Source organism: Lacerta agilis, chromosome 5 (assembly GCF_009819535.1).
Source record: "Lacerta agilis isolate rLacAgi1 chromosome 5, rLacAgi1.pri, whole genome shotgun sequence".
NCBI lineage: Eukaryota > Metazoa > Chordata > Lepidosauria > Squamata > Lacertidae > Lacerta > Lacerta agilis.
The window spans coordinates 25,088,350-25,106,387 of record NC_046316.1 but is presented as its reverse complement, the minus strand read 5'-3'; the positions used below and the strand labels follow the sequence as shown (position 1 = coordinate 25,106,387).

The following is an 18,038-nucleotide window of genomic DNA, read 5'->3' as shown; positions in this document are numbered from 1 at the left end:
GCTTGCATTTCAGCCACTAAACACCCACACATATGATAGATTTCAATTATTGACCTTTTGATCCCTGGACCATGCTGCAAAACTCGTCAAAGTCTCTGTGGATGCTAATTATGAATCCATATTTAATTTGTGGATGTGTAAGAATAGAATTCCCTTACTTCATGGATTTGGGCATCACCAATTAAACAAAAATGCAATTAGGGCTGATTCTCATACGTAGTAGATGTAAAATGGCCAATCCTGGTGATGTATTTTCTTCAAGTAATAACCTCTAAGATTGGCAAAATGAAAGTGTCATTTGCAACCCCTTTGCAGAAGTGTTTATCAAACGAATTACAGAGAAACTGGAATATGAAAAGGTGGTAATTAAAAGAATTCATGAAAGTGCCACAGAATGAATGAATATTCATACACCATCATGAGCTTTATTGCTTCAAGTTTGATTTTCATTTCATATTTAAAATGCCAATCTGGAGTTGCAGAACTTTGTGATTAACTTGTCAGGGTTTACCGAGGTCTGGAGACAGCAAACACCCCCCCCCCATAGGTAGATGGATGGATATAGGTACAGATTTTCACTCAGATGACATAGAAAAATACAGGGGAAAATTACCTGGCTCCATCTAGGGATGAAATTTGGTCCACTTTTCATAGGGGACTGACATGATCTGATGCACCTGAACTTGCTTGAGAAATGGAACACAACTGGCTTATGTACTTTTCTGGATTTTGCAGCGCATTTTTGGTGTGTAAACACACAAATATGTTTTTTAATGCCTCAATGCATTGAAAATAATTGCAAAATTTTGGGTAAAAAGTGTCTACAAAAGGCATACAATGAGAGAGAACAGCTTGCAACCAAGGATTGATTCCATTAGCCCACCACAACCTCCAGCAACTAGAAAGCGTTGATAAAGTGCCTATTGATTACCAAAAGAGTGGAGATTACTTGTTGTTGGTGATCACCATGATTAGTAGGTTCAATCAGGCTACAGTAAGGCACTTTTAAAGTGTGTAGCTGAATGTTGCACACAAGCACAGGCTGATGTCCTGTTTCTTCACTACAAGGCAGTGTTTGGAGGGTGTGATTATGAGCAGAGGGGTTGATGGAGGGGAACTTTTCTGATACACAGCAACCCATTTTTCCAGATAAACAATAAAAACACACAAAATGTGCAAACGCCCAAAGTCACAAAGTTCCTTTGTTGTTTTTTGAACAAGAATACCACTGCTGTTTCAAGAATGAGTTGAGAAAAGTTAAGTACAATATTGCATTAAGAGTTCTGAAACTTACCGTACTTTGTCTAAGTGCTTTCTGCTTCCTCTTTCCCCTCGGGTGGTTTCCAGTGGATTCCTGATGCATGATGACGATGTTAAATTTCACAAACACATATCTGGAATCAAAGTCGAAAGCATTTATTTTATATAGACCCTCAGCCGTATTGACTGTATTGGTATATTGATTGTATTGGTATATAGTAGTGAACGCTCAACTCTCCTATGGAAGAAACACTATGCAGTTTCAAAGAGTGTAGAGAGGTTGCTAGCTGGAACATGATCATATTATGCCAGTGTTTAGTCGGTCTGTTTTGGGGCCAAATTAAGAGTGTCATTTAAAGCCCTAAACATTTGGGGTCAGGTTTCCTGAAGGATCACCTCCTCTGGCACTTCTTACCTACATGGACCTTCTGAGACTATTCTTTGGGTGTCTCTCTACCAAATGAATTATGATGGGAGTTTACTAGAGACATGGCATTTTCAGGGCTGGCACCCTGGTTATGGAATACCCTTCTCAAAGAGGCTTCCCTGAAGTCTATGTTGCAACATTTTGGTGCTGCATTACAATCTTCACACCCACCCACACATCCATAGCATTTCAATCTTTAAAATGTTTTAGTCAGAAATCCTAAATTCACTTACCCCAACCCCAATTCATGCACCCCATGCACAGATTGTCATTTTAATGATTTACAGACTCTTTGGATTTTTTTTTCCAGTGAAGGGCATTGCTGTGAACTCTGTTCTATGGACATTTCCTTCTCCTGAATTCATTTTACTTATGGTTGCTGTAAGGACGTTCAGTGGTTGCTCATGAGTAAAGCGCCAAACGCAGAACTTCTAAAACTAAGTTCTTTATTGTGCACAGCTATATACAGTGGAGCAAAAGACCAAACTTCCATCTCATCCCTCCACAGAGTCCAGGAATGATCCCTTCCGGTTCTTTGTCCAGCAAAAGAGGCGCGGGATTCTGAACCCCCGCCTCCCCCTTCCACGTCCTTCCTGCCTGCGCCCTCGGAGCGTGGGAACCTGACCCCGTTCCCCGCTTTCCCCTCGGTGCTGAGGCTCTGCGATCCTCTCACAGCCCCTGCACCGCCTTCCTGCCTCTGACTCCCCCTCCCCACTGGAGGAATGGTCGCTTCCGGCGGAGGAGGGGGAGGACGAGCTGGTAAAAAGCTTGGGGGGGTTCTCTATACTGCAATCGCTCCCGCGATCCTACCAGCCGCGGGGAGGGGGGTTTCCTGACAGTTGCATAAGTATATTATATTAATGTTTTTTTAAAAAAAAAATGGTGTCCAGAGCAATGAACTATAAATATATTAAAAGTGGTGCCACATGTGGTGGGGTGGAATCTCCAGCATCACCTCTGCTTACATGGGTGGGGCTGGGGCAGTGGCAGGGCCAGGGTTGCGCAGATACACTGGTGCTCCTAACTTGTTGCCTCCCTGCCCAGGCCCTGTCCATGTAGGCAGCAGAGAAGCTAATGTCAGGAGGATGGTTCTTCCTCACCATACACACCATTACTGATCGGAAATACCTTTAAAAATACATGTGAAAGTGCTTACTTTGGTTTGCACTCCTTCATTTTTTATTAAATATTACTCTAGCATTTAACTGTTATGAGTCTAAATTCTCCAGCATACCTAAAGGGTAAGCTGTTTGAAACTGAGCTTGAAAATCCACACCCCAACTAGGTTGGTGAGTTCATGGCCATAGAGAACTTAAACCCATTATTCATATTCAACACCCAACTCATGAGCAGCAATGGCCGAAGTTGACATCACACCAAGAGTTCATGTTGTCCGCTGTTTTTCTTTAAAAACTTTAAGAACAATGCAATATCATGGTCCTAATTTGAGCATTCAAGCCACATCTGGCTTGTTTGTGGGGTAAAATATGCAGCGCATAGGTGGAGAACCTGTGGCATTCCCATGATCCCTGATCATTAGCCACATTGGCTTGTGCTGATGGTAGTTGGAATCCAATAACATCTGAAGGGCCATAGATTCCCCATGCCTGGTATAGGAGATTGTAAGAACATAAGAAGTCCCTTGCTGAATTAGGCCAATGGGTCATCTTGTCCAGCACCCTGTTCTCACAGCGGCCAACCAGATACCAATTGGAAGTCTCCTTCCCAATGTTCTGCATGTGCTGCCCCATGTCCCTGCATTGACACCTTTGTGCAATTGGGAACCCTGACAACACAGGATTCCCAGTCCCACAGAGGCAACTGTGTTCAGCTGAATATGGTCGGAGCCCCCTTCAGACCTTTGCACTCAGTGCATGAAGGTGTCCTTTTGGAATTGGGTTTTGCAGGCAGGGTTTCTGCACACAATGCCACAGCAATCTTCACACATTCACTTTGAATGCCCGAAGAGAGCTTATGTCTGCATCAGATCCATTTTCTTAACCCAGTAGCACACATCTCCATTGCAACTGTTATTTAGCTCAGCCGAACTTGAACTAACTGCACAGCGAACTAGTTGAATAAACGTGTGTCTCTAAATTGACTGGGTCTGCTATTAGTTGTTCATGAATTCTTCTCCTATGGGAGTTTATAGAATGTGCAGAGACCAAAAATGTCATACTTAGAAAAATCTTTGAGCACACAAGTTTAAATTTGCCTCTCGTGATAACTGTTATATGGTATTGGGGAAAACTGAAATATGTTAAGGGCCCACTGAATGAATTATTAAATCCACTTGAACTTTCAAATTATTGACTATCATGAGAGAATGGATTCATATAATGGAATTGGCTGTAATGAAATTCATAATATAAGCAATTAGAATGGATAAAAAATTGATTCTTTCTTCTAACATGTATTCTCCTTTGACATCGCTTTCACTGCTTTTGATATCTTCAATGGGATCACTAAATGCTCTGTTCAAGATGTGACTGGCATCAGTGAAAAGGAAACAAAAGCAATCAATTTTGTGATAAAGACTGCAGTGCAGAAGGGGGGCATACTTTTCTAGAAAAATATACATTACTTATGAGTTTCACCAGGATGGAGCCAGACTTTGCTTCCTGCAGATAGAAGGGCACATGATATAGCAGAGGAATTCTTCTGGCAAAATGCTGAAGGGGGTGGTTTTCATGATTTACCCACTCCCTGCAGCTCCCTATACCTCCCATCTGTTCTGGGAGGTCAGGGGACCCTCCAAAATAGTATGAAATAGTATGAAGTATGAAAGGTGGCACTGGGAGATTCAGGAAGGAGGTGATATTCCCTCCCTCCCTTTCTGTCAGTGGGGGTGCCCTTGTGGAATTCTGCCCATATGATATAAACAATAGCAGGTCCAAACTCTAAAATTAATGAATGAATGCCTCTCCTTTCCTCTATGGAGCTTAGAGTGTTGGGCATGGAGATTACCCATTTTTTAGGCTAGTCTACAAGTAACAGGCCCACAGTTGCCCACTGAGCCTCACACTAAGCAGAGACTCAAACCTGGGCCTTCCTGGTTGAAACTCCCAACACCACCTCACAGATGTGTTATCCACAAAAGAGCAGAGTGTATGTCTGAGCTATAGAATATATTGAAAGACCAAGGTGACTTCAAACTGATTATGTTACACATCTAATAGTAAATAAAAGCTACTTTAGCCATCAAAATGTCCTGAGCCAGCACGAATACGGACAAATTGAACTGTATGCAGCACAACTGCTATTTATAAATTAGAGTCGGCAGTGGCAAACACCAGGAGCAGCTTGCTTCGTGAAGCATAGCTACAGCAATGCCCCCCCCCATCAGTATCACTGCCACATACCAGGAAAGGGGGACAAGGTTGGGCTGCACACAGACTGCAATATAACCTACCGGTATGTTAGCGCACCCGCACACCCCAACCACACCACTGTCTTACCCCTCACTTCAAGTGACAGCGATGCTGCGGCTGGGAGGCTATTGCCATGGTTCCCCAACCCCCACTCCAAGCAGGTGGACAGCTCCTTGCAAATACTGCGTAATTTGAAGTGCAGATACATGTTGGAGTAAGAAAGCACAGGAGAACCTAGCCATTTGCAGCCCCTTGCAGAACAGGTTCTCCCACCTACTATAAGGATGGACAGATCAGCCTATTTCTGGCCCATGATGCTTGACTCATCCTGTTCTACATTCATCTGCTCCAGCAATCATTTATTCATTCATTCATTTATTGGGGGGAGTGAAAGATGGGACTTTTGTTGTTGTTGTTAAGGCAGCCCTTGGAGAACTGCACTGCAAAATTTGGAGAGGTGCAAAATCTGAAGGATAGCTATGTTCCGATCTGCATATTAGTCTGGGAGATACAGTACAGATCTGTTAGCTCCAGAGCATGCACAGATTGAATAGTTTCAAAACATGTTTCAAAATAAGTTAGCTCTGCACCTTACATAAACACTAGTGTGCAAAAAACAAATAGATTTGTTATGTAAGGGTCACAAGGAATCTGAATATAGACATATCATACTAGACAAAACACATCTAAGACTAAAGCCCTCTTCAAGCATTCAGTAATAATAATAATAATAATAATAATAATAATAATAATAATAATAATAAATTAATAATAATAACCCGCCCATCCAGCTGGGTTTCCCCAGCCACTCTGGGTGGCTCCCAACAGATTAAAAACAGAATAAAACATCAAACATAAAAAACTTCCCTAAACAGGGCTGCCTTCAGATGTCAGTAAAAATGTGAAGGGAACCATGAGGAAGTGTCTACAGCCCTGTCACCATTCCAATTGCCCTTGATGAACTGAAAGGCAATCATCTGAAGCAAGGAGCCTCCTGTAACCATTGAGACTTCTTGTACATCTTAGTACTCTGGGAAAAATCGATTGAAAAATAGTGAAGACTTCTTGCAAATAGTCACCCTCCACAAAGAATAGTGATGGAGGCAGTTAAATGCTTGTCCCTACCCTGCTTTATCAGTTGCTTGTCAACTATGCTGCTCCAAAGGATTATAATACTGAGTTGTTAATTTAAGGAAGAATTGGCCCTGCAGTTTAGCCTGACGTGAAATTGGATGGGGAACACTTGGGGATGGAAACACTCTGAAAAGATTTCAGAAACAGGAGGGGTCCCCACTCTATCCCAGCCAGTTTTAAAAGCAACCTTTTTATAGCTTTAAATTTTATTTTAAAAAATCATGAATGGTGTGAAGAAAATGGGACAGAGATAAATGTTTCTTCCTCTCTTATAAGACTAGAACTTGGCGTCACTCAATGAAATTGTTTGGCAGTACATCCAAAAGAAATTTCAATTCAAATAGGGTCCAAATCAAAACTGGAAATGTTCAAGAAATTTTGACAATAGCCAAAAGACACCTGGAAAGGTCAAACAATATTTCATGGAGGAGAGACTGGGGTCATCAGGCACCCTTATTAAAGGTGTCAGGAAATAGTATTTATAGGCAATTCTGACTTGAAAATCAAGGGAGATGCACCTGCTTTATTTAAAGCAATGAATTTTATACATAAGGCAAAAATACATTTTGGTTCACTCATGACTTCAGAAAGTGCAAATTTGATAGATTCCCCTTTGATTGTGAACTGAACTGAATTTCTTGCCCATTTCTAGCTAGAACGCACGAGTAGTGGAGAGGGACCAAAACTACAAGTGTCAGTTCAGATGACATGTGAAGCCAAATCTTGGGTTAGTATGGCACAGCTTGGCAGCAAAAGAGAGCAGGGAGGGGGGCTAAGTGGCTTTGAGCTCTCTCTGGAAGGCCTCATGCTTGTGTCATCTCAGCAAGCCAAGTAGGTTATCTGAATCATCTTACTGTTTCCAAATTACAAACTACTGACTATATTTACAGTTCCAATTCCAGGTAGGTAGCTGTGTTGGTCTGTGTTGGTCAAAACAAAATAAAATAAATTCCTTCCAGTAGCACCTTAGAGACCAACTAAGTTTGTTCTTGGTATGAGCTTTCGTGTGCATGCACACTTCTTCAGATACACTGAAACAGTGGGGAGGGGTATTATTCAGAAGGGTGTTGTTGTTGTTGTTCAGTCATTCAGTCGTGTCCGACTCTTCGTGACCCCATGGACCAGAGCACGCCAGGCACGCCTATCCTTCACTGCCTCCCGCAGTTTGGCCAAACTCATGTTAGTAGCTTCGAGAACACTGTCCAACCATCTCTTCCTCTGTTGTCCACCTCTCCTTGTGCCCTCCATCTTTCCCAACAGCAGGGTCTTTTCTAGGGAGTCTTCTCTTCTCATGAGGTGGCCAAAGTACTGGAGCCTCAACTTCAGGATCTGTCCTTCTAGTGAGCACTCAGGGCCGATTTCCTTAATGGATAGGTTTGATCTTCTTGCAGTCCATGGGACTCTCAAGAGTCTCCTCCAGCACCATAATTCAAAAGCATCCATTCTTCGGCGATCAGCCTTCTTGATGGTCCAGCTCTCACTTCCGTACATTACTACTGGGAAAACCATAGCTTTAACTATACGGACCTTTGTCGGCAAGGTGATGTCTTTGCTTTTTAAGATGCTGTCTAGGTTTGTCATTGCTTTTCTCCCGAGAAGCAGGCGTCTTCTAATTTCGTGACTGCTGTCACCATCTGCAGTGATCATGGAACCCAAGAAGGGTGGTAGGAATGGGTGATTGGCTGATAGGTGTGGAAAACCTGTTGATGACTGTTAACGACTGCAATTGGTCTTACAGGAAAAGGCAAGGGGTGAGATGGCTAAAGATAGCTTTGTCATGTATAATGAGATAAGAATCCAATGTCTTTGTTCAGACCAGGTCTCTCCATGGTTTTAGGTTTGGTAATTAGTTGCAATTCAGCAACTTCTCTTTCCAGTCTATTTTTGAAATTTCTTTGTAGTAAGACAGCTACTTTGAGATCTTGTATAGAATGTCCTGGGAGACTGAAGTGTTCTCCTACTGGTTTCTCTGTCTTGTGATTCCTGATATCAGATTTAAGTCCATTTATCCTTTGGCGTAGGGTTTGGCCTGTTTGTCCAATATAGAGAGCTGAAGGCACTGTTGGCATTTGATTGCATACACAATGTTAGAAGATGAGCAATTAAATAGTCCTGAGATGGTATGTTTTATGTTGTTGGGGCCAGTAATGGTGTTGTCTGGGTGTATGTGGCAGCAAAGTTGGCATCTGGGTTTATTGCAGGCTCTGGTACCAGTGTCCATGTTAAGTCCTGTTGCTGTATTATTGTGGGTGAGGAGTTGTTTAAGATTGGGTGGCTGTCTGTAGGCAATGAAAGGACTTCCTCCCAGAGCTTGAGAAAGAGAATTGTCATTGTCTAGGAGAGGTTGTAGATCTCTGATGATGCGTTGTACTGTTTTAACTTGGGAGTTGTATGTGATTACTAGTGGTGTTCTGTTACTTTCTTTTTTGTGTCTGTCTTGCAGCAAGTTCTCTCTGGGTATCAGTCTGGTTCTATTGATCTGTTGTTTAACTTCATCAGGCGGATATTTTAGTTCTAAAAAGGTTTGCTGTGGATCTCTTAGGTGAAAGTCTCTGTCTGTAGAGTTGGAACAAATGCGGCTGTAACGTAGGGCCTGGCTATATACAATGGATTGTTTGGTATGTTTGGGATGGTAGCTAGAAGCATGTAGATGTGTTTGTCGGTCAGTTGGTTTGTGGTATAAGGTGGTGTCTATGTGTCCATCCTTTATTTTTATAGTAGTGTCCAAAAAATGTATTTCTTGCATAGATTGGTTCATTGTTAGGTTGATGGTGGGGTGAAAGTCATTGAATGTCTGGTGGAAGGTGTCCAGGGTCTGTTGACCATGTGTCCAGATAATAAAAATATTGTCAACGTATCGAAGGTACAAGAGAGGTTTGAGTTGGTAGGAGTTTAGGAAACGTTCTAAATCTGCCATGAAGATGTTGGCATACTGTGGGGCCATGTGGGTGCCCATTGCTGTGCCGCTGTGCAGCAGTGTGACTGCTGGGAGCAGCGCAGAGAGAAGAAACATCATGGTGCAGCTGTAGCAGCACATCCGGACGCCTCCATTTGCCCCAGCTGGAACAAAATATGTCTCTCCTGTATTGGTTACAGCACGTGCTGTAAACCTTACAACAGTTTATCTTCACCCCCCAAAGGCACATTTCTCCACTGTCTCTCAAGACAGACATATGCCAACAGCAATAACAGTACCTGCTTGCTTTTCTAGGCTATAATCCTATATCCTTTAAAATAGGAGAAGCTTCATTGAAATTAGAGGGACTTACTTCAGAGTGGACATGCACAGGATTGCATTGTATGTCTTTAATCCTTTATCCATCTACTTGGAAGTAACCCTGTTACATTCAGTTGTGTTTCTGATACAGTATAAGACTGATCTGTTATAATCTATCAACAACAGGAATAAAAAATTATCTCAGATATACATGTGATTTGATTGAGCTCAAATATTCCCCTCTGCATACAGACAGAAACAGTTATCTCCTCTGTGTTTCCTGTATTTTCTTGTAATATGTAGTTCTGCCCTATGGAAATGCCAAGCGACCATTCAGACAATCAAAGAGCCATAATGTACTGAACCAAGAATTTTATAATATATAAACAAATGTCTTAAAGTCAACTTTTCAGTTACCATGTAATCACACTTCTAAATGTGTGTCTTTATGCATATTACAGCTAATTCATGCAAACTGAAAATTAATTAGGTTTTAATAGTACATCAGCCAAACATCTTATAATTACATCTATAAAGCCATTAGATGGGCAGAAAGAACAGTTAAAAGGGCAGAACAAGCTGGCCAAATCTCACTGCTGAATAGTAAGCAAACCACAATAATCAAAGCTGTAGCTTTTACAGTTTTAAAAAGGACCCTTTTACAACTTGGAAAGGGACTTGGATAAGAGATTTACAAAATTGTGAATGGTAATGAAGAAATCTGACAGATATTTTCTTATTTTCTCATAATAGAACTTGAGATCCCCCCATGGAATTGATTTGCAATAAATTCTACAATGACAAATATAGAGACAATGTAGCCATGTCACCCTCTTGTCACAAGGCTCCATCAAACAGCCTGTTTATTCACCATTCTATCTTGAGTTCATGTCAGTTTTGCATGTGTTTAATCGTAACTCCATGCAGTCCCATTTTTACAATGATCTGTGTGGTGTGCTTTTTTAAAAGCAGATGGAAATTTGTATTTAAATATTTGAGCACAAAACACTTATTTAAACACTTATTTTATCTCAATGTACTCATTTCTAAATGTACTTTACCCTTAAATTCATTTCCCCCCTTCTTCTACATTTTAGTACATTTTCTCAAGGCAATAGCTGCATTTCAAAATCTGGAGAAGTGTGAAATGCAAAGGATAATTGTCTTCCAATATCTGTATTAGTCCAGGAGGTGCAAATTGAGTCACTTAAAAATGCAGACCAAACAAAATTAAGGGCTGTAGTGCTGTGATAAAGTACATATTTTGCATGAAGAAGTTCCCAGATTCAATTTATCATCTCTCGGGGTAGTGCTGCCTGAAATTCTATAGAGAGCTGCTGCCAGTCAGTGCAGACAATACTGAGCTAGATGGAGCAGCAGGTATAAAGCAACTTCTTAAGTCCTCCTATAGCGTGACTGGAAGCTCCCCATCTGAAGCAAATGAAGGTGGCAGCATGACCACAGAAAGAAGGAACTCAAAAGGCACACCATTCCTGGGAGTAGAGCCCTTTGAAAACAGTGGGGCACACCTCAGAATGACTGTGCCAGGTTAATTGCTTAATAACACCATTATATTATTAAGCTAAGGTTGAGTTTCTTTAATTAGCAAAATTATAGTAAAATCCTGGACTGCTTGGTGTGTATATATGTCTGAATGTTTCCCTATGTGGGGAAGAAAGCTCATTCATCTACCAGGTGAATATCAGTAAGAAAGTGAGGTTGGCCCCCTCTCCTAACATGTTAATTTACTATGGACCTGCGGGATAGCTCAATCAGTAGAACAAGAGACTCTTAATCTCAGGGATGTGGGTTCCAATCTCATGTTGGGGGGAAATATTCCTGCATTGCAGGTGGCTGAACTAGTTGACCCTCGTGGTCCCTTCGAAGTCTACAAATCAATGAATCTGTGCAAAATAAATGTATCAAGGAGGGGTGGGGATAAACACATAGCCCTGGTGTGGTATAGGAAAAGAGCCTAAAGTGGCAGGATATAGGAAAAGATTTTGGATCTTCAGTTTCTGCGGCGAAGTCTACTTTTCAATACCGTTCAATTGTATATACCTGTTCACACCTCTTGGTTTCATTTCCTGTATTGCAGGAGAAAAATGCTGAACAAAGTTTTGTTTTCCGCCCCACTTAAAGCTCAGAAGGTCAAAATCATTTATTGAAAGCATTCCCACATCTGAGTTAGACTATCTACAGGTTCTCATTAGCACAACTAAAATATAAATAAATCTCACTGTGTCTTGACACCTCATTGCGAAAATGCAAATCGAAGCAAGGGATCTCGGTCCTATTTAATAGAAGCTTCAGTGTAGCTGAGGGAAAAACACCTGGCCACTGTCTTGAACACAGGGAAGGATCTAGACAAAAACTGTAATCCTATCCTCACTTATGTGCAAGTAAGCCCTATTGACCTCAATGAGATTCACTTCTGGATTGGATTGTGCTGATTAAGTTAGTCATGCCTTATTTAGTTCTACTGAAATCAAGGGGACAACTAAGTCATGTCTAACTTAAGCCTCCTCAATTTCAATGAGGCCAAAGCATGACTAACTTAGTCTGGATCCAGCCCTATGTCTTTGTTCAGACCGTTCCTTTTGCCATACCAGCTATTTAGGGATAGTATTTAATATTTTCTCTGCTAGGTGTATGTCAGCACAGTCTTGCGTGAATATTGGGGACACATTGACTTTTCTGCAGAAAAGAGGAAAAAGCTTAATTTTCTGCTTCAGGAAACTGAATTCTTGGGGTAAAAGGCCATCAAATACCAACCTCCTGGGCATATAAAGAGAAACCAAACAGTTGCAGCAAGCTTTGATAACTAGCCTCTTGGTGGTGCAAGACAAAGACAATGGGAAGTCATTGAGAGCGAAACAAATAATGTAATTTTTTAAATCAAGTTTCCAACATGTTATTTCAGCAAAGTCTTTTTTTTTTTTTGGGACAGTTTTGAAAAACAAGGAAGTGACTGCTCAATCAGGCATCTTTAAAATTATTAACAGTGACAGAAGTCATAGAATCATAGTTGGAATGTGATCCAAAGGTCATCTAGTCCAACAACTCTTGCTGTTGCAGGAAGCCCACTATAGCAGGGGTGGTGGACTCTTATCTCATGAGCCAAGGGAACCCCATAGTGTGCATGCTCCAAAGCATAAGGCAAGGATTGTGCCCTAGAATTTTTTTTTTAAAGTCTCCTCACTCTGTCGCAATGTTGTCTGTACTCTACACTTATGATTGTACCATATTTTTAGAAAGCTGCTTCAGAATGTATGAAGCAGTGAGACTCTACCACTTCTTTTGGGAGACATTTTCTATGTTCTGAAAAGATTCTGTTTCAGTTCCTCAGTCTGTCACTAAGAGCAATGGAGCAGGAAAGCAAGAAGTCTTCTTTCTTTATCCAGGAATGATATAGAGAAAGACAGTTACCTCTCCGAAATTTGATAGGGCTAAGAATGTGAGAACACCCATTCCTCTTACAAGTTGCATGAGTCTTATCAAAATGTGATTTGTTTCCCACAAAATTCCTCAGATATCCCCTGAGGGGCCTCCAAATTTAACATGAAAATGTGCTTTAAGCAAAATTCATGACAGCTCTTTTTGCTATTACTCTTGTAACGGGGCAGATAGCTGTCATGAAAGGCATAGGAGAGATGGGGCCGATGCATGACAGCCTTGTGATCCACTGGCTTGCAAGCATTTAAATCAGAATGCAGTGGATATCACAAAAAATAAGCAAACCACTAAATGGATTCATGGCTCATGTTTCTACTTTTCACACATTTATGTTCCAAGTGGAACTCATACAAAAATGATGGTCAGTGTAACTCACTCACTCAGCTGCTTATTATCACTGGCTGTAACATCCAAAGTTGTTCTCAGTCCTTTTTAGATAACATAGCCTGTGAATATGTGAGCATAAAGGTACCCCTTGCCAGTTCCACACTTCCTGTAACTGCTATGTGCTTGGGAGACTCCTGGCATTTCATTTGTCCAGGAAAAAGGGCCTTCATTAAATTTGTCAGTAGATGGCATTTGGGTTAACGAATTATGAGTGCATAGGTTCAGGGATCACTTCTTCAGAAATCCTTTCATGTCTCAAATTAACTTTTTAAATGTTAAAACATTCATTTCAGATCAAGCTTCCCCCCCTCCTTTGAACAGCAAGTGCTGCAACTATTCAAGACAACACACCAAGGCCTTGTTACAATAACTGAAGTTCAAGAATAGAGCACAGGTAGGAAACTCAGGCTCAGGAGCCAAATGTGGCCCTCCAGCTCTCTTAGTTTGGCCTTCAGGACTTTCCTCAGTTTTGCATCTAGTCCTGCCCACCAGTTGTATACACTCCCATCATGGAATTTAGCCCTTGGAATCAAGAGGGTTATCCAGCCTTTGCATATAGCATACTGAATTTCCTGGACTGCTATTCATCCTCCTCCAAATTTCTCTGCCCTATGGCCCAGAGCTGTTTATCTTCTTGCTGCTCATCTCCCCTTTGGTCCAACACCCTCTATTGGATCGGAGACTATATAATATGTAGTTATTCAAAACCCACCTTTCATTCTATGTTGAAATACTAGGTTATAATTTTATCTGCATCTTTGGGAGATTTTAGGTCACATAGGAAATATATACCCCAATCTCAACCAAAGTGCAAACAAAATGCATGTGGTAATCACATTAAAATGCAAAGTCTAGAACTCTTTCATTTAATATCCAGGATGTATGTACAGTAGCCACAGATTAGATACAGAATTCCTTCTGTTTTCATAGATAGGGGATGCATAAATAATAACACTAACCGTCATTCATCATCTGCAAGAAACCTTGTAAACTCAAGTTCTATTATAGGAACTAAGCATCTCTAGCAGAGGTTTCTCAGCACTACTTATGTTGTGAGCAAAGTTTATGGAGGCGGAAAGGACTAACAATTCTGCTTCTCTTCTTCTCTGTATAAATGCAGTACTACTAGCAAGACTTCAAGTTATTCAGTCACCATCTGCAGATTGTCTATTCATTAATCCCCTTGACCTTCAGGAGATTCCAGTGAGGCAAATGGAAATACACTCATTTACATCAACCGTCTTCAAGCAGGCTCCATGAGTTACACATAAATAATGGTTTTTCTCTTCTGAAGATGCAGAAGAATCTTTTTGACTAGGAATGGGCAAATCTGTCAACATCAGGTTCTCTCAACCCCTTACTTTTCTTAAATTTAGTACTCCACATTCACACATATACTTGTGATTATTATTTTTTAAAAGCCCTCACGAAAACCCACCAGTATTTTGATGTGAATTTTTCCTAATATACATATCCTAGTATCCAGTTTTGCCTAATATACAAATTTTTGCAAAGCAATTACCCCTAAAACAAGGCATTATTGCAAATTATTTTCAGCAATATATGCATTTTTATGGACACTACTTCAGCATATGCATTTTTGGACACATTACTTGACTAAAAATCTGTGCTGCAAAATTTGCAGAAGTGTGGATTTTGAAGGATGACTGCATTTCAGTTCTCTTATTGTTTCAGAAAATGCAAATTAGGTAGGTTTTCCCCATCCCTATTCCTTACTAGAGCATTCTGAAATCCCAAAGAAGCCATTTCTAAATTTTTCACCAAGGCACTTGCCATATCAGGAGGCAAATGCTGCAAGCTGAATAATGGTTTTGGTTTTTACAGAAGTTCTGCTTGCGAGACAAAGCAAACATTGTCAGCAACTACATTTGACAGTGCATAGGTAAGTTCAATTAGTTTGCTTGTGTCTGTGACAATGTGAATAATCAGGGTGAGTTAAATGGCACAGCAGCAGTACCAACAACAACAACAGAAAAGAGGCAATAATAAAAGAATGAAATCTGATTGTCACAAAAAGAAATAACTCCCCTTACAGGATGACTGATTGCTGAAGAGGAAGAGTAGGCATGAACTGAAAGCCAAGGACTATTATTGGGGAGAGGAACAGTTCACTGGATGCATAAATCTCTCTCTCTCACTCCCTCTCTAAGGAGATAATGCTCATTAGAAACTTATTTTCAAACTGAAGGGAAGTTTCATGTGGGGCACGGCTGGAATCTATCCTAGGTAACTGGGGGATGGGGGTACAGGGGACTTGGTTGTTTTTTCCCCAATGATTGGCAGAGGAATCCAAATGACTGCAATGGTGTTGGTGTGGATTGGGTGGAAGTGACCCACCCCGTTGACATCTGCCTATGGAGTGATGCCAGCGCAACTCCACCAGCATGAAGCTTCCCTTTTCAACCACCAAACAGGTGAATGGGTGGAAGTTATTGCTGGCAGCAACCAGTGGGGAGCATTCCCCAGCCTGCCCCATCTTTGGTCACAGCCAGCATTCTTGGCAAGACTGTGGATGTGATGGTGGCCTTGCTGCTCTATTAAGTACTTTCACCAGCTCCAAATGGTATGGCCAGTGATCAGGGATGGTGGGAGTTGTAGTCCAGCAATATCTGGAGGCCCACAGGGTGGATGGAAGAGTGGAGGGAATCTTTATTAAATGCGCCCAATTACACAGAACTGGGAGGCACACCCAACACCTCAAAAGGCAGGAATAAAGGGATGCTAGACTAGAAAGCTGCTCTGAAACTTATCAAAATGAATTTTGATAGGGACAAAGTTCTCCATCCCCCCCCCCCCCCGGTAATCAAGCACACCACTATAGGGTAGGAGATACCTGAACGGAAGGTAGCATATGTGAAAAGGATCTCAGGATTTTGGTCTATCAGAAGCTGAATATGAGTTGGCAATGTGATGTTGGGGGGGGGGTAGAGGCTGATATGATTCTAGGCCACACCAGCATAATTCAAGTTTCCAATCATGAGAAGCAAAGGGCCCACTTCATTTTGCACTGGTCAGACTTCTTCTGGTGTTCTATGTCCAGTTCTGGGTACCATACTTTAAGAAGTATCTAGACATAACTAGAACAGGTTTACAAGAGAGCAAACAAGATGGTCAATGGTATGGAAAAAAGTCCTAGGAATAAAGGTTGAGGAATCTTGGAATGCTTTTGTTTGGAAAATAAGACAAAGGGAAAACATGGTAGCACTCTACAAATATTTGAAGCACTGTCACACAGCAGAGGACAAAAACTTTTTCTTTGCCCTGGAGGGTAGGTTTAACTTACAGCAGGATTGATCTCAGTTGAACATTAAGAGGAATGCTCTACAATGGAACCAATTACTTGGAGGGCTTTTCATTGCTAGAGGTCTTCAAGTGTAAGTTGGACAGCCATTTGTTGGGATGTTTTAGCTCCGGATTTCATGTACTGAGCAAAGGATTGGATCAGATTTATGATTTTACATCTCTTGATCATACAACTCTTATGATTTTGTGAAAGCTACATACTTGGGGATCCTTTACACAAAAGGTTAACAGTGACACAGTGAAATACACACATATGCACACACTACATGCGACAAACTGCATCTAGAATTCACACAGTTCCCTACACTGTAATGACTTCGATGCAGAATTGGGTATTCAAAGCAGGGGTTGCTCAAAAATATAAGCACCCCTTGCTTGAATTAGAGGGGGCCAAATTCCATGTAACTTGGTCTTCCCTGATTTGAATTTTCTGTCTCTAGTGCTTTTAGAAATCCATCTGTTAGGGTTGTAGAAGGGGAGGGTTAAACCACACATTGGTTACTTTATCTTTTCTCTCTTCTACCCTCCAATGGCTGTTTAAAATTCACAGCCATTCAATACATTTGAGCATGTATTATCTGTTCTTCAAAAGTTTCCTATGTATACCTTTGGCTATCGCTCCTAGTTCCTCTATAACCTGTGTGCGCGTTCTCCCCCCCCCCTTGTGATGACTTCTATAGCTAGGATTTTGATCAGCTTCTTCTCCTTCCCACCATGGAGACACAATGTCACAGCGAGAAAAAACAGCTTATAAAGCTTTCAGAAGGCACAAGAAAAAGTAGCCCTTGTAGGCCAGTAGAGCGACAGGTGTTTTTGCTTTCATGTACTGCCTCTGCTTGACATTCCTCATCAGTTCTTTTTTCTGATTTTCGGTCTGTTTTTGCAGTAGCTTGTTTTTTCCCTGTTTCTTTCTCCTGTTTTAAAGCTGTTTCTAGGCATGCTTCAGGTATTCAATCTTTGTGAATTCCAATACAAACTGACCTAACCCGTACCTTGCTGACCAAAATGTGAATTGAAACTTAGGGATCCACCAGCTTTCACTTCACTTCCAAAATGTTTTGATGCAGTTCTCAGCTGAAGAAAGATATCAAGATGAGTTTTAAAATGTCTATTTTGAGAGAGAAAAATTATAGAAATAGATAGTTTCTCTCTCAAAATATCTAAGACTTTAATCCTATGCATACTGAACTGTAAGCTGATCCATGGGAGTAAAGCCACTGATTTATTTTTTAAGACTTCTGATTAAACATGTATAGGAGTGTGTTGAAAAACATGTATTTCTTCTAAATGTGAGTTTATTAGGGTTTTTTATTAAAAAAAAAACAGATGAATGCAGAAATATAATAAAACTGATTCAGGCAAAAGTAAGACAATTAATCCTCTAGGTTTTCCCCACACCATGTTGAGGGTTTCTTCAGAAGCTCACCTCTTTCAATCTCTTTTATCCATGTCTTTCCCATTT

General features: G+C 41.0%; 1 long non-coding RNA gene across 3 annotated transcripts in view; it reads right to left on the bottom strand.

Annotated features, from left to right (window-relative positions):
- LOC117046699 overlaps positions 1–18,038 on the bottom strand; it is a 169,427-nt gene that overhangs the window by 67,701 nt on the left and 83,688 nt on the right. For all 3 annotated transcript variants that reach the window (XR_004426612.1, XR_004426613.1, XR_004426611.1), the window contains exon 2: positions 1,300–1,394. This is a non-coding gene — a long non-coding RNA (uncharacterized LOC117046699). The remainder of the gene's footprint in view (positions 1–1,299; positions 1,395–18,038) is intronic.